Below are 27557 nucleotides of genomic sequence, written 5' to 3' on the forward strand. Positions count from 1 at the left end.
ACCTTAAATGCTATTAAAAGTTTACAGTTGTTGCATACCTGCTGTTGTACTGGGAATTTACCAATTGAATGAATGCTTTTCATTCTGAGGGACCCAAGAGTCTGGTGTTGTTCCTTTAAACATTCAGGAGCTGCCCAGATGATGGTTCGCATCCAACCCACATCCAAATCCAAAGGGACAAAATCGCTGACGATCGTTAAGCAGTTCATGTGAATAAAGAAATAAAAAAAGAAAAAAACTGTACACAGAATAAATTACACCAAATACACTGGGAACAGTTTAACTAAATCTTTATGAAGTGAAACAATATTACGGTTTCAACATTTCCTATTATTGCTGTCACTGAAAGGTACCAAAGCTTGCAGAAAACGACATTAAAACCGAAGTATATGTGATACAACTGGGCTAACATCCAGAGACACATTGCACAAGTCACAGAAGACGGTAAAGGCAAATGCACAGAGGAGACCGCCCCAACGAGAAGCGCTTATGAATATATTGTAAATCAAGTTTAGAACGCTTACAAATAGGTTGAAGCTTCTGTTTGCCTCACTATGCTTAAGAGTTGTTCACTGAAGCCCATTCTAGGCTTAAACTACAACACTGTCTTGATTCTATGGCACTGTCCATGGATGGTTGCCGAGGGAACCGACTACACTGCCTCGTTGTGTTGCCGAAATGCCTGAGCAGGGTCCCTGACGGAAGCCTATACATTCTGAAACAAAGTGCATGGATCAAATACGATCAGACAGTGGTCCATGCTGAAGCAAGGCTTTTTACGTAGTTGTGGCCGAGTGGTTAAGGCGATGGACTTGAAATCCATTTGGGTTTCCCCGCGCAGGTCCGAATCCTGCCAACTACGTCTCAGATTTGGTTTGTGATTCCAGTGCTGGGGTAGCAAGAGTGAGGACAAACCTGTCTGGATTCTTCCCTGAAACACCATGTACCTTAAATGCTATTAAAAGTTTACAGTTGTTGCATACCTGCTGTTGTACTGGGAATATACCAATTGAATGAATGAATGAATGCTTTCCATTCTGAGGGACCCAAGAGTCTGGTGTTGTTCCTTTAAACATTCAGGAGCTGCCCAGATGATGGTTCGCAACCAACCCACATCCAAATCCAAAGGGACAAAATCGCTGACGATCGTTAAGCAGTTCATGTGAATAAAGAAAAAAACTGTACACAGAATAAATTACACCAAATACACTGGGAACAGTTTAACTAAATCTTTATGAAGTGAAACAATATTACGGTTTCAACATTTCCTATTATTGCTGTCACTGAAAGGTACCAAAGCTTGCAGAAAACGACATTAAAACCGAAGTATATGTGATACAACTGGGCTAACATCCAGAGACACATTGCACAAGTCACAGAAGACGGTAAAGGCAAATGCACAGAGGAGACCGCGCCAACGAGAAGCGCTTATGAATATATTGTAAATCAAGTTTAGAACGCTTACAAATAGGTTGAAGCTTCTGTTTGCCTCACTATGCTTAAGAGTTGTTCACTGAAGCCCATTCTAGGCTTAAACTACAACACTGTCTTGATTCTATGGCACTGTCCATGGATGGTTGCCGAGGGAACCGACTACACTGCCTCGTTGTGTTGCCGAAATGCCTGAGCAGGGTCCCTGACGGAAGCCTATACATTCTGAAACAAAGTGCATGGATCAAATACGATCAGACAGTGGTCCATGCTGAAGCAAGGCTTTTTACGTAGTTGTGGCCGAGTGGTTAAGGCGATGGACTTGAAATCCATTTGGGTTTCCCCGCGCAGGTCCGAATCCTGCCAACTACGTCTCAGCTTTGGTTTGTGATTCCAGTGCTGGGGTAGCAAGAGTGAGGACAAACCTGTCTGGATTCTTCCCTGAAACACCATGTACCTTAAATGCTATTAAAAGTTTACAGTTGTTGCATACCTGCTGTTGTACTGGGAATATACCAATTGAATGAATGAATGAATGCTTTCCATTCTGAGGGACCCAAGAGTCTGGTGTTGTTCCTTTAAACATTCAGGAGCTGCCCAGATGATGGTTCGCAACCAACCCACATCCAAATCCAAAGGGACAAAATCGCTGACGATCGTTAAGCAATTCATGTGAATAAAGAAAAAAACTGTACACAGAATAAATTACACCAAATACACTGGGAACAGTTTAACTAAATCTTTATGAAGTGAAACAATATTACGGTTTCAACATTTCCTATTATTGCTGTCACTGAAAGGTACCAAAGCTTGCAGAAAACGACATTAAAACCGAAGTATATGTGATACAACTGGGCTAACATCCAGAGACACATTGCACAAGTCACAGAAGACGGTAAAGGCAAATGCACAGAGGAGACCGCCCCAACGAGAAGCGCTTATGAATATATTGTAAATCAAGTTTAGAACGCTTACAAATAGGTTGAAGCTTCTGTTTGCCTCACTATGCTTAAGAGTTGTTCACTGAAGCCCATTCTAGGCTTAAACTACAACACTGTCTTGATTCTATGGCACTGTCCATGGATGGTTGCCGAGGGAACCGACTACACTGCCTCGTTGTGTTGCCGAAATGCCTGAGCAGGGTCCCTGACGGAAGCCTATATATTCTGAAACAAAGTGCATGGATCAAATACGATCAGACAGTGGTCCATGCTGAAGCAAGGCTTTTTACGTAGTTGTGGCCGAGTGGTTAAGGCGATGGACTTGAAATCCATTTGGGTTTCCCCGCGCAGGTCCGAATCCTGCCAACTACGTCTCAGATTTGGTTTGTGATTCCAGTGCTGGGGTAGCAAGAGTGAGGACAAACCTGTCTGGATTCTTCCCTGAAACACCATGTACCTTAAATGCTATTAAAAGTTTACAGTTGTTGCATACCTGCTGTTGTACTGGGAAATTACCAAATGAATGAATGCTTTTCATTCTGAGGGACCCAAGAGTCTGGTGTTGTTCCTTTAAACATTCAGGAGCTGCCCAGATGATGGTTCGCATCCAACCCACATCCAAATCCAAAGGGACAAAATCGCTGACGATCGTTAAGCAGTTCATGTGAATAAAGAAATAAAGAAAGAAAAAAACTGTACACAGAATAAATTACACCAAATACACTGGGAACAGTTTAACTAAATCTTTATGAAGTGAAACAATATTACGGTTTCAACATTTCCTATTATTGCTGTCACTGAAAGGTACCAAAGCTTGCAGAAAACGACATTAAAACCGAAGTATATGTGATACAACTGGGCTAACATCCAGAGACACATTGCACAAGTCACAGAAGACGGTAAAGGCAAATGCACAGAGGAGACCGCCCCAACGAGAAGCGCTTATGAATATATTGTAAATCAAGTTTAGAACGCTTACAAATAGGTTGAAGCTTCTGTTTGCCTCACTATGCTTAAGAGTTGTTCACTGAAGCCCATTCTAGGCTTAAACTACAACACTGTCTTGATTCTATGGCACTGTCCATGGATGGTTGCCGAGGGAACCGACTACACTGCCTCGTTGTGTTGCCGAAATGCCTGAGCAGGGTCCCTGACGGAAGCCTATACATTCTGAAACAAAGTGCATGGATCAAATACGATCAGACAGTGGTCCATGCTGAAGCAAGGCTTTTTACGTAGTTGTGGCCGAGTGGTTAAGGCGATGGACTTGAAATCCATTTGGGTTTCCCCGCGCAGGTCCGAATCCTGCCAACTACGTCTCAGATTTGGTTTGTGATTCCAGTGCTGGGGTAGCAAGAGTGAGGACAAACCTGTCTGGATTCTTCCCTGAAACACCATGTACCTTAAATGCTATTAAAAGTTTACAGTTGTTGCATACCTGCTGTTGTACTGGGAATATACCAATTGAATGAATGAATGAATGCTTTCCATTCTGAGGGACCCAAGAGTCTGGTGTTGTTCCTTTAAACATTCAGGAGCTGCCCAGATGATGGTTCGCAACCAACCCACATCCAAATCCAAAGGGACAAAATCGCTGACGATCGTTAAGCAGTTCATGTGAATAAAGAAAAAAACTGTACACAGAATAAATTACACCAAATACACTGGGAACAGTTTAACTAAATCTTTATGAAGTGAAACAATATTACGGTTTCAACATTTCCTATTATTGCTGTCACTGAAAGGTACCAAAGCTTGCAGAAAACGACATTAAAACCGAAGTATATGTGATACAACTGGGCTAACATCCAGAGACACATTGCACAAGTCACAGAAGACGGTAAAGGCAAATGCACAGAGGAGACCGCGCCAACGAGAAGCGCTTATGAATATATTGTAAATCAAGTTTAGAACGCTTACAAATAGGTTGAAGCTTCTGTTTGCCTCACTATGCTTAAGAGTTGTTCACTGAAGCCCATTCTAGGCTTAAACTACAACACTGTCTTGATTCTATGGCACTGTCCATGGATGGTTGCCGAGGGAACCGACTACACTGCCTCGTTGTGTTGCCGAAATGCCTGAGCAGGGTCCCTGACGGAAGCCTATACATTCTGAAACAAAGTGCATGGATCAAATACGATCAGACAGTGGTCCATGCTGAAGCAAGGCTTTTTACGTAGTTGTGGCCGAGTGGTTAAGGCGATGGACTTGAAATCCATTTGGGTTTCCCCGCGCAGGTCCGAATCCTGCCAACTACGTCTCAGATTTGGTTTGTGATTCCAGTGCTGGGGTAGCAAGAGTGAGGACAAACCTGTCTGGATTCTTCCCTGAAACACCATGTACCTTAAATGCTATTAAAAGTTTACAGTTGTTGCATACCTGCTGTTGTACTGGGAATATACCAATTGAATGAATGAATGAATGCTTTCCATTCTGAGGGACCCAAGAGTCTGGTGTTGTTCCTTTAAACATTCAGGAGCTGCCCAGATGATGGTTCGCAACCAACCCACATCCAAATCCAAAGGGACAAAATCGCTGACGATCGTTAAGCAATTCATGTGAATAAAGAAAAAAACTGTACACAGAATAAATTACACCAAATACACTGGGAACAGTTTAACTAAATCTTTATGAAGTGAAACAATATTACGGTTTCAACATTTCCTATTATTGCTGTCACTGAAAGGTACCAAAGCTTGCAGAAAACGACATTAAAACCGAAGTATATGTGATACAACTGGGCTAACATCCAGAGACACATTGCACAAGTCACAGAAGACGGTAAAGGCAAATGCACAGAGGAGACCGCCCCAACGAGAAGCGCTTATGAATATATTGTAAATCAAGTTTAGAACGCTTACAAATAGGTTGAAGCTTCTGTTTGCCTCACTATGCTTAAGAGTTGTTCACTGAAGCCCATTCTAATCTTAAACTACAACACTGTCTTGATTCTATGGCACTGTCCATGGATGGTTGCCGAGGGAACCGACTACACTGCCTCGTTGTGTTGCCGAAATGCCTGAGCAGGGTCCCTGACGGAAGCCTATATATTCTGAAACAAAGTGCATGGATCAAATACGATCAGACAGTGGTCCATGCTGAAGCAAGGCTTTTTACGTAGTTGTGGCCGAGTGGTTAAGGCGATGGACTTGAAATCCATTTGGGTTTCCCCGCGCAGGTCCGAATCCTGCCAACTACGTCTCAGATTTGGTTTGTGATTCCAGTGCTGGGGTAGCAAGAGTGAGGACAAACCTGTCTGGATTCTTCCCTGAAACACCATGTACCTTAAATGCTATTAAAAGTTTACAGTTGTTGCATACCTGCTGTTGTACTGGGAAATTACCAAATGAATGAATGCTTTTCATTCTGAGGGACCCAAGAGTCTGGTGTTGTTCCTTTAAACATTCAGGAGCTGCCCAGATGATGGTTCGCATCCAACCCACATCCAAATCCAAAGGGACAAAATCGCTGACGATCGTTAAGCAGTTCATGTGAATAAAGAAATAAAGAAAGAAAAAAACTGTACACAGAATAAATTACACCAAATACACTGGGAACAGTTTAACTAAATCTTTATGAAGTGAAACAATATTACGGTTTCAACATTTCCTATTATTGCTGTCACTGAAAGGTACCAAAGCTTGCAGAAAACGACATTAAAACCGAAGTATATGTGATACAACTGGGCTAACATCCAGAGACACATTGCACAAGTCACAGAAGACGGTAAAGGCAAATGCACAGAGGAGACCGCCCCAACGAGAAGCGCTTATGAATATATTGTAAATCAAGTTTAGAACGCTTACAAATAGGTTGAAGCTTCTGTTTGCCTCACTATGCTTAAGAGTTGTTCACTGAAGCCCATTCTAGGCTTAAACTACAACACTGTCTTGATTCTATGGCATTGTCCATGGATGGTTGCCGAGGGAACCGACTACACTGCCTCGTTGTGTTGCCGAAATGCCTGAGCAGGGTCCCTGACGGAAGCCTATATATTCTGAAACAAAGTGCATGGATCAAATACGATCAGACAGTGGTCCATGCTGAAGCAAGGCTTTTTACGTAGTTGTGGCCGAGTGGTTAAGGCGATGGACTTGAAATCCCTTTGGGTTTCCCCGCGCAGGTCCGAATCCTGCCAACTACGTCTGCGATTTGGTTTGTGATTCCAGTGCTGGGGTAGCAAGAGTGAGGACAAACCTGTCTGGATTCTTCCCTGAAACACCATGTACCTTAAATCCTATTAAAAGTTTACAGTTGTTGCATACCTGCTGTTGTACTGGGAAATTACCAAATGAATGAATGCTTTTCATTCTGAGGGACCCAAGAGTCTGGTGTTGTTCCTTTAAACATTCAGGAGCTGCCCAGATGATGGTTCGCATCCAACCCACATCCAAATCCAAAGGGACAAAATCGCTGACGATCGTTAAGCAGTTCATGTGAATAAAGAAATAAAGAAAGAAAAAAACTGTACACAGAATAAATTACACCAAATACACTGGGAACAGTTTAACTAAATCTTTATGAAGTGAAACAATATTACGGTTTCAACATTTCCTATTATTGCTGTCACTGAAAGGTACCAAAGCTTGCAGAAAATGACATTAAAACCGAAGTATATGTGATACAACTGGGGTAACATCCAGAGACACATTGCACCAGTCACAGAAGACGGTAAAGGCAAATGCACAGAGGAGACCGCCCCAACGAGAAGCGCTTATGAATATATTGTAAATCAAGTGCTCCTATTTGAAGAAGTCTAATTGTGCTTTCTTTTGAAAGTATTGGATGTTGTCCGAACTGTTTAACGTTTAATCAATTGAAAAAATAAACGAATAAATAAATAAATGAATAAACAAAAAAATATCAATCAATCAATAAATAAATAAATAATAAAATGAAAAAAAAGGAAGTATCTTTAGTTGCTTCAATCACCCAAAAGCACCCCAACAAATAGCACTTACCATTCAGGAAGGTCAGAGCCATTGATAGAATAACGACCGTGACAATAAGACAGATGGGTGGTCTGCTTCTTTGCATCTTCTCCTGCCGCATTCACCACAACAAATATAATCACTACATTCCCGCTATCCTAGAAGTTGTCCACTGAGAATTTACCAGTTGACCACCATTTCATTCTGAGGGGCCTGAGTCAAGTGTTGTTCCTTTGAATGCTCAGAGTCTGATCATAACTTGAGATGATTCACAGTCCAACCCACAGAATCCAATGTGACAATAGAAGTGATGATGGCAGATCACTCCATGTGAATGAACCAGGTGATTCACACATTGACAGGCAGTTATCACTCTAGATTGAGAGTAGGTACACAGCCAAATGATGCTTTCACTGATGTATTCAAAGGTATTGCTCTAAGAGATTTCAGCGTATGTTTCACTAAATATCTGTGCAAGAATTTTAAGAAATATTTATGAAGAGAAAGACTCAAGTTAGAATCTCAACAACGATGAATGTGATTATAGTTTCACACATCCGTGGTGTCCAAATTCACTGAAAGTTGCCCCAACTTGTAAGCAACAAGCAACTACCCCAACAAGTAGCACTTACCAAATGATTCAGACAGGTCAGAGCCATTGTTAGGGTATCAGTTGTAACAATAATGCTGAGTGACCTCTTCCCTATCAACCGTAAGAATTATCAATAAGAGTAAACAATCATTGCATACCTGCTATTGTACAAAGTCTTCAGTCAGATATTACCGCTTGCCCACTATTGAATTGTGAGATGCCAGACTCGGGCGTTGTTCATCTCAGTGTCTGGTTTGCTGTGGCTGTTACCCAAGCTTGTATGACAAGCTATGGAGCCGTTAAAAATCCAGGTATGTCACCTTAAAAAGTGTTGTCCTCTCCTGGAAACATTTGGGTCAAAATACTGCATGGGTTCCCTTTAAATCACTGCCCGTAGATATTCGACCAGTCAGACAAGTGTTTATATGACTAGCACACGACTCAACATAATGTGCATCGTGCACGGTCCACGACGCGCAGCTTCAACGTGTCAGGATGGCCGAGCGGTCTCCCCTGGAGGCGTGGGTTTAAATCCCGCTCCTGACATTTAGAGCCTTTGCTGCACTCTGTTGAGGGGTTGTTTGGCTGTTCCTCTTTCAAGAAATCCCTTGAAATGTCCCTGCATAGTTTAGGGTTCAAGTTTGAACTCCTCCTTGTAGCCCATTCTGGGGTTCAAACTTGAGCTTCTTCTCCAGATCAGGATGGCAGAGCAGTCCAAGGTGCTGCGTTCAGGTAGCAGTCTGGAGGCGTGGACTCAAATCCCACTTCTGACAATCAGCCCAGTTGCTGCACCCTCGGTCGAGGGTCTGAAAGACTGTTTGTAACGTAGTTCCTCTTTGCATGGAATTCATTTTGAAGTAAGTCACTTGAAATGTATAGTTTAGAACGCTTACAAACAGGTTTAAGCTTCTGTTTGCCACACTATGCTTAAGAGTTGTTCACTGAAGCCCATTCTAGTCCTAAACTATAACACTGTCTTGATTCTATGGCACGCTCCGTGGCTGGTTGCCGAGGGAACCAACTACACTGCCTCGTTGTGTTGCCGAAATACCTGAGCAGGGTCCCTAACGGAAGCCTATACATTCTGAAACAAAGTGCATGGATCAAATACGATCAGACAGTGGTCCATGCTGAAGCAAGGCTTTTTACGTAGTTGTGGCTGAGTGGTTAAGGCGATGGACTTGAAATCCATTGGGGTTTCCCCGCGCAGGTCCGAATCCTGCCAACTACGTCTGAGATTTGGTTTGTGATTCCAGTGCTGGGGTAGCAAGAGTGAGGACAAACCTGTCTGGATTCTTCCCTGAAACACCATGTACCTTAAATGCTATTAAAAGTTTACAGTTGTTGCATACCTGCTGTTGTACTGGGAATTTACCAATTGAATGAATGCTTTTCATTCTGAGGGACCCAAGAGTCTGGTGTTGTTCCTTTAAACATTCAGGAGCTGCCCAGATGATGGTTCGCATCCAACCCACATCCAAATCCAAAGGGACAAAAGCGCTGACGATCGTTAAGCAGTTCATGTGAATAAAGAAATAAAAAAAGAAAAAAACTGTACACAGAATAAATTACACCAAATACACTGGGAACAGTTTAACTAAATCTTTATGAAGTGAAACAATATTACGGTTTCAACATTTCCTATTATTGCTGTCACTGAAAGGTACCAAAGCTTGCAGAAAACGACATTAAAACCGAAGTATATGTGATACAACTGGGCTAACATCCAGAGACACATTGCACAAGTCACAGAAGACGGTAAAGGCAAATGCACAGAGGAGACCGCCCCAACGAGAAGCGCTTATGAATATATTGTAAATCAAGTTTAGAACGCTTACAAATAGGTTGAAGCTTCTGTTTGCCTCACTATGCTTAAGAGTTGTTCACTGAAGCCCATTCTAGGCTTAAACTACAACACTGTCTTGATTCTATGGCACTGTCCATGGATGGTTGCCGAGGGAACCGACTACACTGCCTCGTTGTGTTGCCGAAATGCCTGAGCAGGGTCCCTGACGGAAGCCTATACATTCTGAAACAAAGTGCATGGATCAAATACGATCAGACAGTGGTCCATGCTGAAGCAAGGCTTTTTACGTAGTTGTGGCCGAGTGGTTAAGGCGATGGACTTGAAATCCATTTGGGTTTCCCCGCGCAGGTCCGAATCCTGCCAACTACGTCTCAGATTTGGTTTGTGATTCCAGTGCTGGGGTAGCAAGAGTGAGGACAAACCTGTCTGGATTCTTCCCTGAAACACCATGTACCTTAAATGCTATTAAAAGTTTACAGTTGTTGCATACCTGCTGTTGTACTGGGAATATACCAATTGAATGAATGAATGAATGCTTTCCATTCTGAGGGACCCAAGAGTCTGGTGTTGTTCCTTTAAACATTCAGGAGCTGCCCAGATGATGGTTCGCAACCAACCCACATCCAAATCCAAAGGGACAAAATCGCTGTCGATCGTTAAGCAGTTCATGTGAATAAAGAAAAAAACTGTACACAGAATAAATTACACCAAATACACTGGGAACAGTTTAACTAAATCTTTATGAAGTGAAACAATATTACGGTTTCAACATTTCCTATTATTGCTGTCACTGAAAGGTACCAAAGCTTGCAGAAAACGACATTAAAACCGAAGTATATGTGATACAACTGGGCTAACATCCAGAGACACATTGCACAAGTCACAGAAGACGGTAAAGGCAAATGCACAGAGGAGACCGCGCCAACGAGAAGCGCTTATGAATATATTGTAAATCAAGTTTAGAACGCTTACAAATAGGTTGAAGCTTCTGTTTGCCTCACTATGCTTAAGAGTTGTTCACTGAAGCCCATTCTAGGCTTAAACTACAACACTGTCTTGATTCTATGGCACTGTCCATGGATGGTTGCCGAGGGAACCGACTACACTGCCTCGTTGTGTTGCCGAAATGCCTGAGCAGGGTCCCTGACGGAAGCCTATACATTCTGAAACAAAGTGCATGGATCAAATACGATCAGACAGTGGTCCATGCTGAAGCAAGGCTTTTTACGTAGTTGTGGCCAAGTGGTTAAGGCGATGGACTTGAAATCCATTTGGGTTTCCCCGCGCAGGTCCGAATCCTGCCAACTACGTCTCAGATTTGGTTTGTGATTCCAGTGCTGGGGTAGCAAGAGTGAGGACAAACCTGTCTGGATTCTTCCCTGAAACACCATGTACCTTAAATGCTATTAAAAGTTTACAGTTGTTGCATACCTGCTGTTGTACTGGGAATATACCAATTGAATGAATGAATGAATGCTTTCCATTCTGAGGGACCCAAGAGTCTGGTGTTGTTCCTTTAAACATTCAGGAGCTGCCCAGATGATGGTTCGCAACCAACCCACATCCAAATCCAAAGGGACAAAATCGCTGACGATCGTTAAGCAATTCATGTGAATAAAGAAAAAAACTGTACACAGAATAAATTACACCAAATACACTGGGAACAGTTTAACTAAATCTTTATGAAGTGAAACAATATTACGGTTTCAACATTTCCTATTATTGCTGTCACTGAAAGGTACCAAAGCTTGCAGAAAACGACATTAAAACCGAAGTATATGTGATACAACTGGGCTAACATCCAGAGACACATTGCACAAGTCACAGAAGACGGTAAAGGCAAATGCACAGAGGAGACCGCCCCAACGAGAAGCGCTTATGAATATATTGTAAATCAAGTTTAGAACGCTTACAAATAGGTTGAAGCTTCTGTTTGCCTCACTATGCTTAAGAGTTGTTCACTGAAGCCCATTCTAGGCTTAAACTACAACACTGTCTTGATTCTATGGCACTGTCCATGGATGGTTGCCGAGGGAACCGACTACACTGCCTCGTTGTGTTGCCGAAATGCCTGAGCAGGGTCCCTGACGGAAGCCTATATATTCTGAAACAAAGTGCATGGATCAAATACGATCAGACAGTGGTCCATGCTGAAGCAAGGCTTTTTACGTAGTTGTGGCCGAGTGGTTAAGGCGATGGACTTGAAATCCATTTGGGTTTCCCCGCGCAGGTCCGAATCCTGCCAACTACGTCTCAGATTTGGTTTGTGATTCCAGTGCTGGGGTAGCAAGAGTGAGGACAAACCTGTCTGGATTCTTCCCTGAAACACCATGTACCTTAAATGCTATTAAAAGTTTACAGTTGTTGCATACCTGCTGTTGTACTGGGAAATTACCAAATGAATGAATGCTTTTCATTCTGAGGGACCCAAGAGTCTGGTGTTGTTCCTTTAAACATTCAGGAGCTGCCCAGATGATGGTTCGCATCCAACCCACATCCAAATCCAAAGGGACAAAATCGCTGACGATCGTTAAGCAGTTCATGTGAATAAAGAAATAAAGAAAGAAAAAAACTGTACACAGAATAAATTACACCAAATACACTGGGAACAGTTTAACTAAATCTTTATGAAGTGAAACAATATTACGGTTTCAACATTTCCTATTATTGCTGTCACTGAAAGGTACCAAAGCTTGCAGAAAATGACATTAAAACCGAAGTATATGTGATACAACTGGGGTAACATCCAGAGACACATTGCACCAGTCACAGAAGACGGTAAAGGCAAATGCACAGAGGAGACCGCCCCAACGAGAAGCGCTTATGAATATATTGTAAATCAAGTGCTCCTATTTGAAGAAGTCTAATTGTGCTTTCTTTTGAAAGTATTGGATGTTGTCCGAACTGTTTAACGTTTAATCAATTGAAAAAATAAACGAATAAATAAATAAATGAATAAACAAAAAAATATCAATCAATCAATCAATAAATAAATAATAAAATGAAAAAAAAAGGAAGTATCTTTAGTTGCTTCAATCACCCAAAAGCACCCCAACAAATAGCACTTACCATTCAGGAAGGTCAGAGCCATTGATAGAATAATGACTGTGACAATAAGACAGATGGGTGGTCTGCTTCTTTGCATCTTCTCCTGCCGCATTCACCACAACAAATATAATCACTACATTCCCGCTATCCTAGAAGTTGTCCACTGAGAATTTACCAGTTGACCACCATTTCATTCTGAGGGGCCTGAGTCAAGTGTTGTTCCTTTGAATGCTCAGAGTCTGATCATAACTTGAGATGATTCACAGTCCAACCCACAGAATCCAATGTGACAATAGAAGTGATGATGGCAGATCACTCCATGTGAATGAACCAGGTGATTCACACATTGACAGGCAGTTATCACTCTAGATTGAGAGTAGGTACACAGCCAAATGATGCTTTCACTGATGTATTCAAAGGTATTGCTCTAAGAGATTTCAGCGTATGTTTCACTAAATATCTGTGCAAGAATTTTAAGAAATATTTATGAAGAGAAAGACTCAAGTTAGAATCTCAACAACGATGAATGTGATTATAGTTTCACACATCCGTGGTGTCCAAATTCACTGAAAGTTGCCCCAACTTGTAAGCAACAAGCAACTACCCCAACAAGTAGCACTTACCAAATGATTCAGACAGGTCAGAGCCATTGTTAGGGTATCAGTTGTAACAATAATGCTGAGTGACCTCTTCCCTATCAACCGTAAGAATTATCAATAAGAGTAAACATTCATTGCATACCTGCTATTGTACAAAGTCTTCAGTCAGATATTACCGCTTGCCCACTATTGAATTGTGAGATGCCAGACTCGGCGTTGTTCATTTCAGTGTCTGGTTTGCTGTGGCTGTTACCCAAGCTTGTATGACAAGCTATGGAGCTGTTAAAAATCCAGGTATGTCACCTTAAAAAGTGTTGTCCTCTCCTGGAAACATTTGGGTCAAAATACTGCATGGGTTCCCTTTAAATCACTGCCCGTAGATATTCGACCAGTTAGAAAAGTGTATATACGACTCATATGGTCAACATAATGTGCATCGTGCATGGTCCACGACGCACAGCATCAGTGTGCCAGGATGGCCGAGCGGTCTAAGGCGCTGCGTTAAGGTCGCAGTCTCCTCTGGAGGCGTGGGTTCAAATCCCACTTCTGACAACCTGAACAGTGGCTGCACCCTCGGTCGAGGGTCTGAAAGACTGTTTGTGACGTAGTTCCTCTTTGCATGGAATTCATTTTGAAGTAAGTCACTTGAAATGTATAGTTTAGAACGCTTACAAACAGGTTTAAGCTTCTGTTTGCCACACTATGCTTAAGAGTTGTTCACTGAAGCCCATTCTAGTCCTAAACTATAACACTGTCTTGATTCTATGGCACGCTCCGTGGCTGGTTGCCGAGGGAACCAACTACACTGCCTCGTTGTGTTGCCGAAATACCTGAGCAGGGTCCCTAACGGAAGCCTATACATTCTGAAACAAAGTGCATGGATCAAATACGATCAGACAGTGGTCCATGCTGAAGCAAGGCTTTTTACGTAGTTGTGGCCGAGTGGTTAAGGCGATGGACTTGAAATCCTTTGGGGTTTCCCCGCGCAGGTCCGAATCCTGCCAGCTACGTCTGAGATTTGGTTTGTGATTCCAGTGCTGGGGTAGCAAGTGTGAGGACAAACCTGTCTGGATTCTTCCCTGAAACACCATGTACCTTAAATGCTATTAAAAGTTTACAGTTGTTGCATACCTGCTGTTGTACTGGGAATTTACCAAATGAATGAATGCTTTTCATTCTGAGGGACCCAAGAGTCTGGTGTTGTTCCTTTAAACATTCAGGAGCTGCCCAGATGATGGTTCGCATCCAACCCACATCCAAATCCAAAGGGACAAAATCGCTGACGATCGTTAAGCAGTTCATGTGAATAAAGAAATAAAGAAAGAAAAAAACTGTACACAGAATAAATTACACCAAATACACTGCGAACAGTTTAACTAAATCTTTATGAAGTGAAACAATATTACGGTTTCAACATTTCCTATTATTGCTGTCACTGAAAGGTACCAAAGCTTGCAGAAAACGACATTAAAACCGAAGTATATGTGATACAACTGGGGTAACATCCAGAGACACATTGCACCAGTCACAGAAGACGGTAAAGGCAAATGCACAGAGGAGACCGCCCCAACGAGAAGCGCTTATGAATATATTGTAAATCAAGTTTAGAACGCTTACAAATAGGTTGAAGCTTCTGTTTGCCTCACTATGCTTAAGAGTTGTTCACTGAAGCCCATTCTAGGCTTAAACTACAACACTGTCTTGATTCTATGGCACTGTCCATGGATGGTTGCCGAGGGAACCGACTACACTGCCTCGTTGTGTTGCCGAAATGCCTGAGCAGGGTCCCTGACGGAAGCCTATACATTCTGAAACAAAGTGCATGGATCAAATACGATCAGACAGTGGTCCATGCTGAAGCAAGGCTTTTTACGTAGTTGTGGCCGAGTGGTTAAGGCGATGGACTTGAAATCCATTGGGGTTTCCCCGCGCAGGTCCGAATCCTGCCAACTACGTATGAGATTTGGTTTGTGATTCCAGTGCTGGGGTAGCAAGAGTGAGGACAAACCTGTCTGGATTCTTCCCTGAAACACCATGTACCTTAAATGCTATTAAAAGTTTACAGTTGTTGCATACCTGCTGTTGTACTGAGAATTTACCAATTGAACCAATGGATGCTTTTCATTCTGAGGGACCCAAGAGTCTGGTGTTGTTCCTTTAAACATTCAGGAGCTGCCCAGATGATGGTTCGCATCCAACCCACATCCAAATCCAAAGGGACAAAAGCGCTGACGATCGTTAAGCAGTTCATGTGAATAAAGAAATAAAGAAAGAAAAAAACTGTACACAGAATAAATTACACCAAATACACTGGGAACAGTTTAACTAAATCTTTATGAAGTGAAACAATATTACGGTTTCAACATTTCCTATTATTGCTGTCACTGAAAGGTACCAAAGCTTGCAGAAAACGACATTAAAACCGAAGTATATGTGATACAACTGGGCTAACATCCAGAGACACATTGCACAAGTCACAGAAGACGGTAAAGGCAAATGCACAGAGGAGACCGCCCCAACGAGAAGCGCTTATGAATATATTGTAAATCAAGTTTAGAACGCTTACAAATAGGTTGAAGCTTCTGTTTGCCTCACTATGCTTAAGAGTTGTTCACTGAAGCCCATTCTAGGCTTAAACTACAACACTGTCTTGATTCTATGGCACTGTCCATGGATGGTTGCCGAGGGAACCGATTACACTGCCTCGTTGTGTTGCCGAAATGCCTGAGCAGGGTCCCTGACGGAAGCCTATACATTCTGAAACAAAGTGCATGGATCAAATACGATCAGACAGTGGTCCATGCTGAAGCAAGGCTTTTTACGTAGTTGTGGCCGAGTGGTTAAGGCGATGGACTTGAAATCCATTGGGGTTTCCCCGCGCAGGTCCGAATCCTGCCAACTACGTCTGAGATTTGGTTTGTGATTCCAGTGCTGGGGTAGCAAGAGTGAGGACAAACCTGTCTGGATTCTTCCCTGAAACACCATGTACCTTAAATGCTATTAAAAGTTTACAGTTGTTGCATACCTGCTGTTGTACTGGGAATTTACCAATTGAATGAATGCTTTTCATTCTGAGGGACCCAAGAGTCTGGTGTTGTTCCTTTAAACATTCAGGAGCTGCCCAGATGATGGTTCGCATCCAACCCACATCCAAATCCAAAGGGACAAAATCGCTGACGATCGTTAAGCAGTTCATGTGAATAAAGAAATAAAGAAAGAAAAAAACTGTACACAGAATAAATTACACCAAATACACTGGGAACAGTTTAACTAAATCTTTATGAAGTGAAACAATATTACGGTTTCAACATTTCCTATTATTGCTGTCACTGAAAGGTACCAAAGCTTGCAGAAAACGACATTAAAACCGAAGTATATGTGATACAACTGGGCTAACATCCAGAGACACATTGCACAAGTCACAGAAGACGGTAAAGGCAAATGCACAGAGGAGACCGCCCCAACGAGAAGCGCTTATGAATATATTGTAAATCAAGTTTAGAACGCTTACAAATAGGTTGAAGCTTCTGTTTGCCTCACTATGCTTAAGAGTTGTTCACTGAAGCCCATTCTAGGCTTAAACTACAACACTGTCTTGATTCTATGGCACTGTCCATGGATGGTTGCCGAGGGAACCGACTACACTGCCTCGTTGTGTTGCCGAAATGCCTGAGCAGGGTCCCTGACGGAAGCCTATACATTCTGAAACAAAGTGCATGGATCAAATACGATCAGACAGTGGTCCATGCTGAAGCAAGGCTTTTTACGTAGTTGTGGCCGAGTGGTTAAGGCGATGGACTTGAAATCCATTGGGGTTTCCCCGCGCAGGTCCGAATCCTGCCAACTACGTATGAGATTTGGTTTGTGATTCCAGTGCTGGGGTAGCAAGAGTGAGGACAAACCTGTCTGGATTCTTCCCTGAAACACCATGTACCTTAAATGCTATTAAAAGTTTACAGTTGTTGCATACCTGCTGTTGTACTGGGAATTTACCAATTGAATGAATGCTTTTCATTCTGAGGGACCCAAGAGTCTGGTGTTGTTCCTTTAAACATTCAGGAGCTGCCCAGATGATGGTTCGCATCCAACCCACATCCAAATCCAAAGGGACAAAATCGCTGACGATCGTTAAGCAGTTCATGTGAATAAAGAAATAAAGAAAGAAAAAAACTGTACACAGAATAAATTACACCAAATACACTGGGAACAGTTTAACTAAATCTTTATGAAGTGAAACAATATTACGGTTTCAACATTTCCTATTATTGCTGTCACTGAAAGGTACCAAAGCTTGCAGAAAACGACATTAAAACCGAAGTATATGTGATACAACTGGGCTAACATCCAGAGACACATTGCACAAGTCACAGAAGACGGTAAAGGCAAATGCACAGAGGAGACCGCCCCAACGAGAAGCGCTTATGAATATATTGTAAATCAAGTTTAGAACGCTTACAAATAGGTTGAAGCTTCTGTTTGCCTCACTATGCTTAAGAGTTGTTCACTGAAGCCCATTCTAGGCTTAAACTACAACACTGTCTTGATTCTATGGCACTGTCCATGGATGGTTGCCGAGGGAACCGACTACACTGCCTCGTTGTGTTGCCGAAATGCCTGAGCAGGGTCCCTGACGGAAGCCTATACATTCTGAAACAAAGTGCATGGATCAAATACGATCAGACAGTGGTCCATGCTGAAGCAAGGCTTTTTACGTAGTTGTGGCCGAGTGGTTAAGGCGATGGACTTGAAATCCATTGGGGTTTCCCCGCGCAGGTCCGAATCCTGCCAACTACGTATGAGATTTGGTTTGTGATTCCAGTGCTGGGGTAGCAAGAGTGAGGACAAACCTGTCTGGATTCTTCCCTGAAACACCATGTACCTTAAATGCTATTAAAAGTTTACAGTTGTTGCATACCTGCTGTTGTACTGGGAATTTACCAAATGAATGAATGCTTTTCATTCTGAGGGACCCAAGAGTCTGGTGTTGTTCCTTTAAACATTCAGGAGCTGCCCAGATGATGGTTCGCATCCAACCCACATCCAAATCCAAAGGGACAAAATCGCTGACGATCGTTAAGCAGTTCATGTGAATAAAGAAATAAAGAAAGAAAAAAACTGTACACAGAATAAATTACACCAAATACACTGGGAACAGTTTAACTAAATCTTTATGAAGTGAAACAATATTACGGTTTCAACATTTCCTATTATTGCTGTCACTGAAAGGTACCAAAGCTTGCAGAAAACGACATTAAAACCGAAGTATATGTGATACAACTGGGGTAACATCCAGAGACACATTGCACCAGTCACAGAAGACGGTAAAGGCAAATGCACAGAGGAGACCGCCCCAACGAGAAGCGCTTATGAATATATTGTAAATCAAGTTTAGAACGCTTACAAACAGGTTGAAGCTTCTGTTTGCCTCACTATGCTTAAGAGTTGTTCACTGAAGCCCATTCTAGGCTTAAACTACAACACTGTCTTGATTCTATGGCACTGTCCATGGATGGTTGCCGAGGGAACCGACTACACTGCCTCGTTGTGTTGCCGAAATGCCTGAGCAGGGTCCCTGACGGAAGCCTATACATTCTGAAACAAAGTGCATGGATCAAATACGATCAGACAGTGGTCCATGCTGAAGCAAGGCTTTTTATGTAGTTGTGGTCGAGTGGTTAAGGCGATGGACTTGAAATCCATTGGGGTTTCCCCGCGCAGGTCCGAATCCTGCCAACTACGTATGAGATTTGGTTTGTGAATCCAGTGCTGGGGTAGCAAGAGTGAGGACAAACCTGTCTGGATTCTTCCCTGAAACACCATGTACCTTAAATGCTATTAAAAGTTTACAGTTGTTGCATACCTGCTGTTGTACTGGGAATTTACCAATTGAACCAATGGATGCTTTTCATTCTGAGGGACCCAAGAGTCTGGTGTTGTTCCTTTAAACATTCAGGAGCTGCCCAGATGATGGTTCGCATCCAACCCACATCCAAATCCAAAGGGACAAAATCGCTGACGATCGTTAAGCAGTTCATGTGAATAAAGAAATAAAGAAAGAAAAAAACTGTACACAGAATAAATTACACCAAATACACTGGGAACAGTTTAACTAAATCTTTATGAAGTGAAACAATATTACGGTTTCAACATTTCCTATTATTGCTGTCACTGAAAGGTACCAAAGCTTGCAGAAAACGACATTAAAACCGAAGTATATGTGATACAACTGGGGTAACATCCAGAGACACATTGCACCAGTCACAGAAGACGGTAAAGGCAAATGCACAGAGGAGACCGCCCCAACGAGAAGCGCTTATGAATATATTGTAAATCAAGTGCTCCTATTTGAAGAAGTCTAATTGTGCTTTCTTTTGAAAGTATTGGATGTTGTCCGAACTGTTTAACGTTTAATCAATTGAAAAAATAAACGAATAAATAAATAAATGAATAAACAAAAAAATATCAATCAATCAATCAATAAATAAATAATAAAATGAAAAAAAAAGGAAGTATCTTTAGTTGCTTCAATCACCCAAAAGCACCCCAACAAATAGCACTTACCATTCAGGAAGGTCAGAGCCATTGACAGAATAACGACCGTGACAATAAGACAGATGGGTGGTCTGCTTCTTTGCATCTTCTCCTGCCGCATTCACCACAACAAATATAATCACTACATTCCCGCTATCCTAGAAGTTGTCCACTGAGATTTTACCAGTTGACCACCATTTCATTCTGAGGGGCCTGAGTCAAGTGTTGTTCCTTTGAATGCTCAGAGTCTGATCATAACTTGAGATGATTCACAGTCCAACCCACAGAATCCAATGTGACAATAGAAGTGATGATGGCAGATCACTCCATGTGAATGAACCAAGTGATTCACACATTGACAGGAAGTTATCACTCTAGATTGAGAGTAGGTACACAGCCAAATGATGCTTTCACTGATGTATTCAAAGGTATTGCTCTAAGAGATTTCAGCGTATGATTCACTAAATATCTGTGCAAGAATTTTAAGAAATATTTATGAAGAGAAAGACTCAAGTTAGAATCTCAACAACGATGAATGTGATTATAGTTTCACACATCCGTGGTGTCCAAATTCACTGAAAGTTGCCCCAACTTGTAAGCAACAAGCAACTACCCCAACAATTAGCACTTACCAAATGATTCAGACAGGTCAGAGCCATTGTTAGGGTATCAGTTGTAACAATAATGCTGAGTGACCTCTTCCCTATCAACCGTAAGAATTATCAATAAGAGTAAACAATCATTGCATACCTGCTATTGTACAAAGTCTTCAGTCAGATATTACCGCTTGCCCACTATTGAATTGTGAGATGCCAGACTCGGCGTTGTTCATTTCAGTGTCTGGTTTGCTGTGGCTGTTACCCAAGCTTGTATGACAAGCTATGGAGCTGTTAAAAATCCAGGTATGTCACCTTAAAAAGTGTTGTCCTCTCCTGGAAACATTTGGGTCAAAATACTGCATGGGTTCCCTTTAAATCACTGCCCGTAGATATTCGACCAGTTAGACAAGTGTATATACGACTCATATGGTCAACATAATGTGCATCGTGCATGGTCCACGACGCATAGCTTCAGTGTGTCAGGATGGCCGAGCGGTCTAAGGCGCTGCGTTAAGGTCGCAGTCTCCTCTGGAGGCGTGGGTCCAAATCCCACTTCTGACAACCTGACCAGTGGCTGCACCCTCGGTTGAGGGTCTGAAAGACTGTTTGTAACGTAGTTCCTCTTTGCATGGAATTCATTTTGAAGTAAGTCACTTGAAATGTATAGTTTAGAATGCTTACAAACAGGTTTAAGCTTCTGTTTGCCACACTATGCTTAAGAGTTGTTCACTGAAGCCCATTCTAGTCCTAAACTATAACACTGTCTTGATTCTATGGCACGCTCCGTGGCTGGTTGCCGAGGGAACCAACTACACTGCCTCGTTGTGTTGCCGAAATACCTGAGCAGGGTCCCTAACGGAAGCCTATACATTCTGAAACAAAGTGCATGGATCAAATACGATCAGACAGTGGTCCATGCTGAAGCAAGGCTTTTTACGTAGGTGTGGCCGAGTGGTTAAGGCGATGGACTTGAAATCCATTGGGGTTTCCCCGCGCAGGTCCGAATCCTGCCAACTACGTCTGAGATTTGGTTTGTGATTCCAGTGCTGGGGTAGCAAGAGTGAGGACAAACCTGTCTGGATTCTTCCCTGAAACACCATGTACCTTAAATGCTATTAAAAGTTTACAGTTGTTGCATACCTGCTGTTGTACTGGGAATTTACCAATTGAATGAATGCTTTTCATTCTGAGGGACCCAAGAGTCTGGTGTTGTTCCTTTAAACATTCAGGAGCTGCCCAGATGATGGTTCGCATCCAACCCACATCCAAATCCAAAAGGACAAAATCGCTGACGATCGTTAAGCAGTTCATGTGAATAAAGAAATAAAGAAAGAAAAAAACTGTACACAGAATAAATTACACCAAATACACTGGGAACAGTTTAACTAAATCTTTATGAAGTGAAACAATATTACGGTTTCAACATTTCCTATTATTGCTGTCACTGAAAGGTACCAAAGCTTGCAGAAAACGACATTAAAACCGAAGTATATGTGATACAACTGGGCTAACATCCAGAGACACATTGCACAAGTCACAGAAGACGGTAAAGGCAAATGCACAGAGGAGACCGCCCCAACGAGAAGCGCTTATGAATATATTGTAAATCAAGTTTAGAACGCTTACAAATAGGTTGAAGCTTCTGTTTGCCTCACTATGCTTAAGAGTTGTTCACTGAAGCCCATTCTAGGCTTAAACTACAACACTGTCTTGATTCTATGGCACTGTCCATGGATGGTTGCCGAGGGAACCGACTACACTGCCTCGTTGTGTTGCCGAAATGCCTGAGCAGGGTCCCTGACGGAAGCCTATACATTCTGAAACAAAGTGCATGGATCAAATACGATCAGACAGTGGTCCATGCTGAAGCAAGGCTTTTTACGTAGTTGTGGCCGAGTGGTTAAGGCGATGGACTTGAAATCCATTGGGGTTTCCCCGCGCAGGTCCGAATCCTGCCAACTACGTATGAGATTTGGTTTGTGATTCCAGTGCTGGGGTAGCAAGAGTGAGGACAAACCTGTCTGGATTCTTCCCTGAAACACCATGTACCTTAAATGCTATTAAAAGTTTACAGTTGTTGCATACCTGCTGTTGTACTGGGAATTTACCAAATGAATGAATGCTTTTCATTCTGAGGGACCCAAGAGTCTGGTGTTGTTCCTTTAAACATTCAGGAGCTGCCCAGATGATGGTTCGCATCCAACCCACATCCAAATCCAAAGGGACAAAATCGCTGACGATCGTTAAGCAGTTCATGTGAATAAAGAAATAAAGAAAGAAAAAAACTGTACACAGAATAAATTACACCAAATACACTGGGAACAGTTTAACTAAATCTTTATGAAGTGAAACAATATTACGGTTTCAACATTTCCTATTATTGCTGTCACTGAAAGGTACCAAAGCTTGCAGAAAACGACATTAAAACCGAAGTATATGTGATACAACTGGGGTAACATCCAGAGACACATTGCACCAGTCACAGAAGACGGTAAAGGCAAATGCACAGAGGAGACCGCCCCAACGAGAAGCGCTTATGAATATATTGTAAATCAAGTTTAGAACGCTTACAAATAGGTTGAAGCTTCTGTTTGCCTCACTATGCTTAAGAGTTGTTCACTGAAGCCCATTCTAGGCTTAAACTACAACACTGTCTTGATTCTATGGCACTGTCCATGGATGGTTGCCGAGGGAACCGACTACACTGCCTCGTTGTGTTGCCGAAATGCCTGAGCAGGGTCCCTGACGGAAGCCTATACATTCTGAAACAAAGTGCATGGATCAAATACGATCAGACAGTGGTCCATGCTGAAGCAAGGCTTTTTACGTAGTTGTGGCCGAGTGGTTAAGGCGATGGACTTGAAATCCATTGGGGTTTCCCCGCGCAGGTCCGAATCCTGCCAACTACGTATGAGATTTGGTTTGTGATTCCAGTGCTGGGGTAGCAAGAGTGAGGACAAACCTGTCTGGATTCTTCCCTGAAACACCATGTACCTTAAATGCTATTAAAAGTTTACAGTTGTTGCATACCTGCTGTTGTACTGAGAATTTACCAATTGAACCAATGGATGCTTTTCATTCTGAGGGACCCAAGAGTCTGGTGTTGTTCCTTTAAACATTCAGGAGCTGCCCAGATGATGGTTCGCATCCAACCCACATCCAAATCCAAAGGGACAAAAGCGCTGACGATCGTTAAGCAGTTCATGTGAATAAAGAAATAAAGAAAGAAAAAAACTGTACACAGAATAAATTACACCAAATACACTGGGAACAGTTTAACTAAATCTTTATGAAGTGAAACAATATTACGGTTTCAACATTTCCTATTATTGCTGTCACTGAAAGGTACCAAAGCTTGCAGAAAACGACATTAAAACCGAAGTATATGTGATACAACTGGGGTAACATCCAGAGACACATTGCACCAGTCACAGAAGACGGTAAAGGCAAATGCACAGAGGAGACCGCCCCAACGAGAAGCGCTTATGAATATATTGTAAATCAAGCTTAGAACGCTTACAAATAGGTTGAAGCTTCTGTTTGCCTCACTATGCTTAAGAGTTGTTCACTGAAGCCCATTCTAGGCTTAAACTACAACACTGTCTTGATTCTATGGCACTGTCCATGGATGGTTGCCGAGGGAACCGACTACACTGCCTCGTTGTGTTGCCGAAATGCCTGAGCAGGGTCCCTGACGGAAGCCTATACATTCTGAAACAAAGTGCATGGATCAAATACGATCAGACAGTGGTCCATGCTGAAGCAAGGCTTTTTACGTAGTTGTGGCCGAGTGGTTAAGGCGATGGACTTGAAATCCATTGGGGTTTCCCCGCGCAGGTCCGAATCCTGCCAACTAAGTCTCAGATTTGGTTTGTGATTCCAGTGCTGGGGTAGCAAGAGTGAGGACAAACCTGTCTGGATTCTTCCCTGAAACACCATGTACCTTAAATGCTATTAAAAGTTTACAGTTGTTGCATACCTGCTGTTGTACTGGGAATTTACCAATTGAATGAATGAATGAATGCTTTCCATTCTGAGGGACCCAAGAGTCTGGTGTTGTTCCTTTAAACATTCAGGAGCTGCCCAGATGATGGTTCGCAACCAACCCACATCCAAATCCAAAGGGACAAAATCGCTGACGATCGTTAAGCAGTTCATGTGAATAAAGAAATAAAGAAAGAAAAAAACTGTACACAGAATAAATGACACCAAATACACTGGGAACAGTTTAACTAAATCTTTATGAAGTGAAACAATATTACGGTTTCAACATTTCCTATTATTGCTGTCACTGAAAGGTACCAAAGCTTGCAGAAAACGACATTAAAACCGAAGTATATGTGATACAACTGGGCTAACATCCAGAGACACATTGCACAAGTCACAGAAGACGGGAAAGGCAAATGCACAGAGGAGACCGCCCCAACGAGAAGCGCTTATGAATATATTGTAAATCAAGTTTAGAACGCTTACAAATAGGTTGAAGCTTCTGTTTGCCTCACTATGCTTAAGAGTTGTTCACTGAAGCCCATTCTAGGCTTAAACTACAACACTGTCTTGATTCTATGGCACTGTCCATGGATGGTTGCCGAGGGAACCGACTACACTGCCTCGTTGTGTTGCCGAAATGCCTGAGCAGGGTCCCTGACGGAAGCCTATACATTCTGAAACAAAGTGCATGGATCAAATACGATCAGACAGTGGTCCATGCTGAAGCAAGGCTTTTTACGTAGTTGTGGCCGAGTGGTTAAGGCGATGGACTTGAAATCCATTGGGGTTTCCCCGCGCAGGTCCGAATCCTGCCAACTACGTCTGAGATTTGGTTTGTGATTCCAGTGCTGGGGTAGACAGAGTGAGGACAAGCCTGACTGTATTCTTCCCTGAAACACCATGTACCTTAAATGCTGTTAAAAGTTTACAGTTGTACTGGGAATTTACCAATTGAATGAATGCTTTTCATTCTGAGGGACCCAAGAGTCTGGTGTTGTTCCTTTAAACATTCAGGAGCTTCCCAGATGATGGTTCGCATCCAACCCACATCCAAATCCAAAGGGACAAAAGCGCTGACGATCGTTAAGCAGTTCATGTGAATAAAGAAATAAAGAAAGAAAAAAACTGTACACAGAATAAATTACACCAAATACACTGGGAACAGTTTAACTAAATCTTTATGAAGTGAAACAATATTACGGTTTCAACATTTCCTATTATTGCTGTCACTGAAAGGTACCAAAGCTTGCAGAAAACGACATTAAAACCAAAGTATATGTGATACAACTGGGCTAACATCCAGAGAAACATTGCACAAGTCACAGAAGACGGTAAAGGCAAATGCACAGAGGAGACCGCCCCAACGAGAAGCGCTTATGAATATATTGTAAATCAAGTTTAGAACGCTTACAAATAGGTTGAAGCTTCTGTTTGCCTCACTATGCTTAAGAGTTGTTCACTGAAGCCCATTCTAGGCTTAAACTATAACACTGTCTTGATTCTATGGCACTGTCCATGGATGGTTGCCGAGGGAACCGACTACACTGCCTCGTTGTGTTGCCGAAATGCCTGAGCAGGGTCCCTGACGGAAGCCTATACATTCTGAAACAAAGTGCATGGATCAAATACGATCAGACAGTGGTCCATGCTGAAGCAAGGCTTTTTACGTAGTTGTGGCCGAGTGGTTAAGGCGATGGACTTGAAATCCATTGGGGTTTCCCCGCGCAGGTCCGAATCCTGCCAACTACGTCTGAGATTTGGTTTGTGATTCCAGTGCTGGGGTAGCAAGAGTGAGGACAAACCTGTCTGGATTCTTCCCTGAAACACCATGTGCCTTAAATGCTATTAAAAGTTTACAGTTGTTGCATACCTGCTGTTGTACTGAGAATTTACCAATTGAACCAATGGATGCTTTTCATTCTGAGGGACCCAAGAGTCTGGTGTTGTTCCTTTAAACATTCAGGAGCTGCCCAGATGATGGTTCGCATCCAACCCACATCCAAATCCAAAGGGACAAAATCGCTGACGATCGTTAAGCAGTTCATGTGAATAAAGAAATAAAGAAAGAAAAAAACTGTACACAGAATAAATTACACCAAATACACTGGGAACAGTTTAACTAAATCTTTATGAAGTGAAACAATATTACGGTTTCAACATTTCCTATTATTGCTGTCACTGAAAGGTACCAAAGCTTGCAGAAAATGACATTAAAACCGAAGTATATGTGATACAACTGGGGTAACATCCAGAGACACATTGCACCAGTCACAGAAGACGGTAAAGGCAAATGCACAGAGGAGACCGCCCCAACGAGAAGCGCTTATGAATATATTGTAAATCAAGTGCTCCTATTTGAAGAAGTCTAATTGTGCTTTCTTTTGAAAGTATTGGATGTTGTCCGAACTGTTTAACGTTTTATCAATTGAAAAAATAAACGAATAAATAAATAAATGAATAAACAAAAAAATATCAATCAATCAATCAATCAATAAATAATAAAATGAAAAAAAAAAAGGAAGTATCTTTAGTTGCTTCAATCACCCAAAAGCACCCCAACAAATAGCACTTACCATTCAGGAAGGTCAGAGCCATTGATAGAATAACGACCGTGACAATAAGACAGATGGGTGGTCTGCTTCTTTGCATCTTCTCCTGCCGCATTCACCACAACAAATATAATCACTACATTCCCGCTATCCTAGAAGTTGTCCACTGAGAATTTAGCAGTTGACCACCATTTCATTCTGAGGGGCCTGAGTCAAGTGTTGTTCCTTTGAATGCTCAGAGTCTGATCATAACTTGAGATGATTCACAGTCCAACCCACAGAATCCAATGTGACAATAGAAGTGATGATGGCAGATCACTCCATGTGAATGAACCAGGTGATTCACACATTGACAGGCAGTTATCACTCTAGATTGAGAGTAGGTACACAGCCAAATGATGCTTTCACTGATGTATTCAAAGGTCTTGCTCTAAGAGATTTCAGCGTATGTTTCACTAAGTGTCCATTTCTGAATGAAAAAATAACCTAATTCAGACAAAATCAGTCTAAAGAACACTGGTTGGGGATGTCCCCTAGCC

General features: G+C 42.2%; 11 non-coding genes across 11 annotated transcripts; all 11 read left to right on the top strand.

The window, feature by feature from the left end:
• The first annotated feature begins 9044 nt into the window (after positions 1-9044).
• On the top strand, positions 9045-9126 carry trnas-uga (transfer RNA serine (anticodon UGA)). Its single transcript has one exon. It is a non-coding gene; the product is annotated as a tRNA-Ser (tRNA).
• Positions 9127-13818: 4692 nt separating this feature from the next.
• On the top strand, positions 13819-13901 carry trnal-aag (transfer RNA leucine (anticodon AAG)). Its single transcript has one exon. It is a non-coding gene; the product is annotated as a tRNA-Leu (tRNA).
• Positions 13902-15222: 1321 nt separating this feature from the next.
• Positions 15223-15304, top strand: trnas-uga (transfer RNA serine (anticodon UGA)). The gene has a single exon. It is a non-coding gene; the product is annotated as a tRNA-Ser (tRNA).
• An 867-nt stretch (positions 15305-16171) lies between these two features.
• trnas-uga (transfer RNA serine (anticodon UGA)) lies at positions 16172-16253 on the top strand. Its single transcript has one exon. It is a non-coding gene; the product is annotated as a tRNA-Ser (tRNA).
• An 863-nt stretch (positions 16254-17116) lies between these two features.
• On the top strand, positions 17117-17198 carry trnas-uga (transfer RNA serine (anticodon UGA)). The gene has a single exon. It is a non-coding gene; the product is annotated as a tRNA-Ser (tRNA).
• An 863-nt stretch (positions 17199-18061) lies between these two features.
• Positions 18062-18143, top strand: trnas-uga (transfer RNA serine (anticodon UGA)). Its single transcript has one exon. It is a non-coding gene; the product is annotated as a tRNA-Ser (tRNA).
• Positions 18144-20957: 2814 nt separating this feature from the next.
• Positions 20958-21040, top strand: trnal-aag (transfer RNA leucine (anticodon AAG)). Its single transcript has one exon. It is a non-coding gene; the product is annotated as a tRNA-Leu (tRNA).
• A 1321-nt stretch (positions 21041-22361) lies between these two features.
• trnas-uga (transfer RNA serine (anticodon UGA)) lies at positions 22362-22443 on the top strand. Its single transcript has one exon. It is a non-coding gene; the product is annotated as a tRNA-Ser (tRNA).
• Positions 22444-23306: 863 nt separating this feature from the next.
• trnas-uga (transfer RNA serine (anticodon UGA)) lies at positions 23307-23388 on the top strand. Its single transcript has one exon. It is a non-coding gene; the product is annotated as a tRNA-Ser (tRNA).
• A 1820-nt stretch (positions 23389-25208) lies between these two features.
• On the top strand, positions 25209-25290 carry trnas-uga (transfer RNA serine (anticodon UGA)). Its single transcript has one exon. It is a non-coding gene; the product is annotated as a tRNA-Ser (tRNA).
• Positions 25291-26136: 846 nt separating this feature from the next.
• Positions 26137-26218, top strand: trnas-uga (transfer RNA serine (anticodon UGA)). The gene has a single exon. It is a non-coding gene; the product is annotated as a tRNA-Ser (tRNA).
• The last annotated feature ends 1339 nt before the right edge of the window (positions 26219-27557 follow it).

Source organism: Ictalurus punctatus, chromosome 13 (assembly GCF_001660625.3).
Source record: "Ictalurus punctatus breed USDA103 chromosome 13, Coco_2.0, whole genome shotgun sequence".
Taxonomy (NCBI): domain Eukaryota; kingdom Metazoa; phylum Chordata; class Actinopteri; order Siluriformes; family Ictaluridae; genus Ictalurus; species Ictalurus punctatus.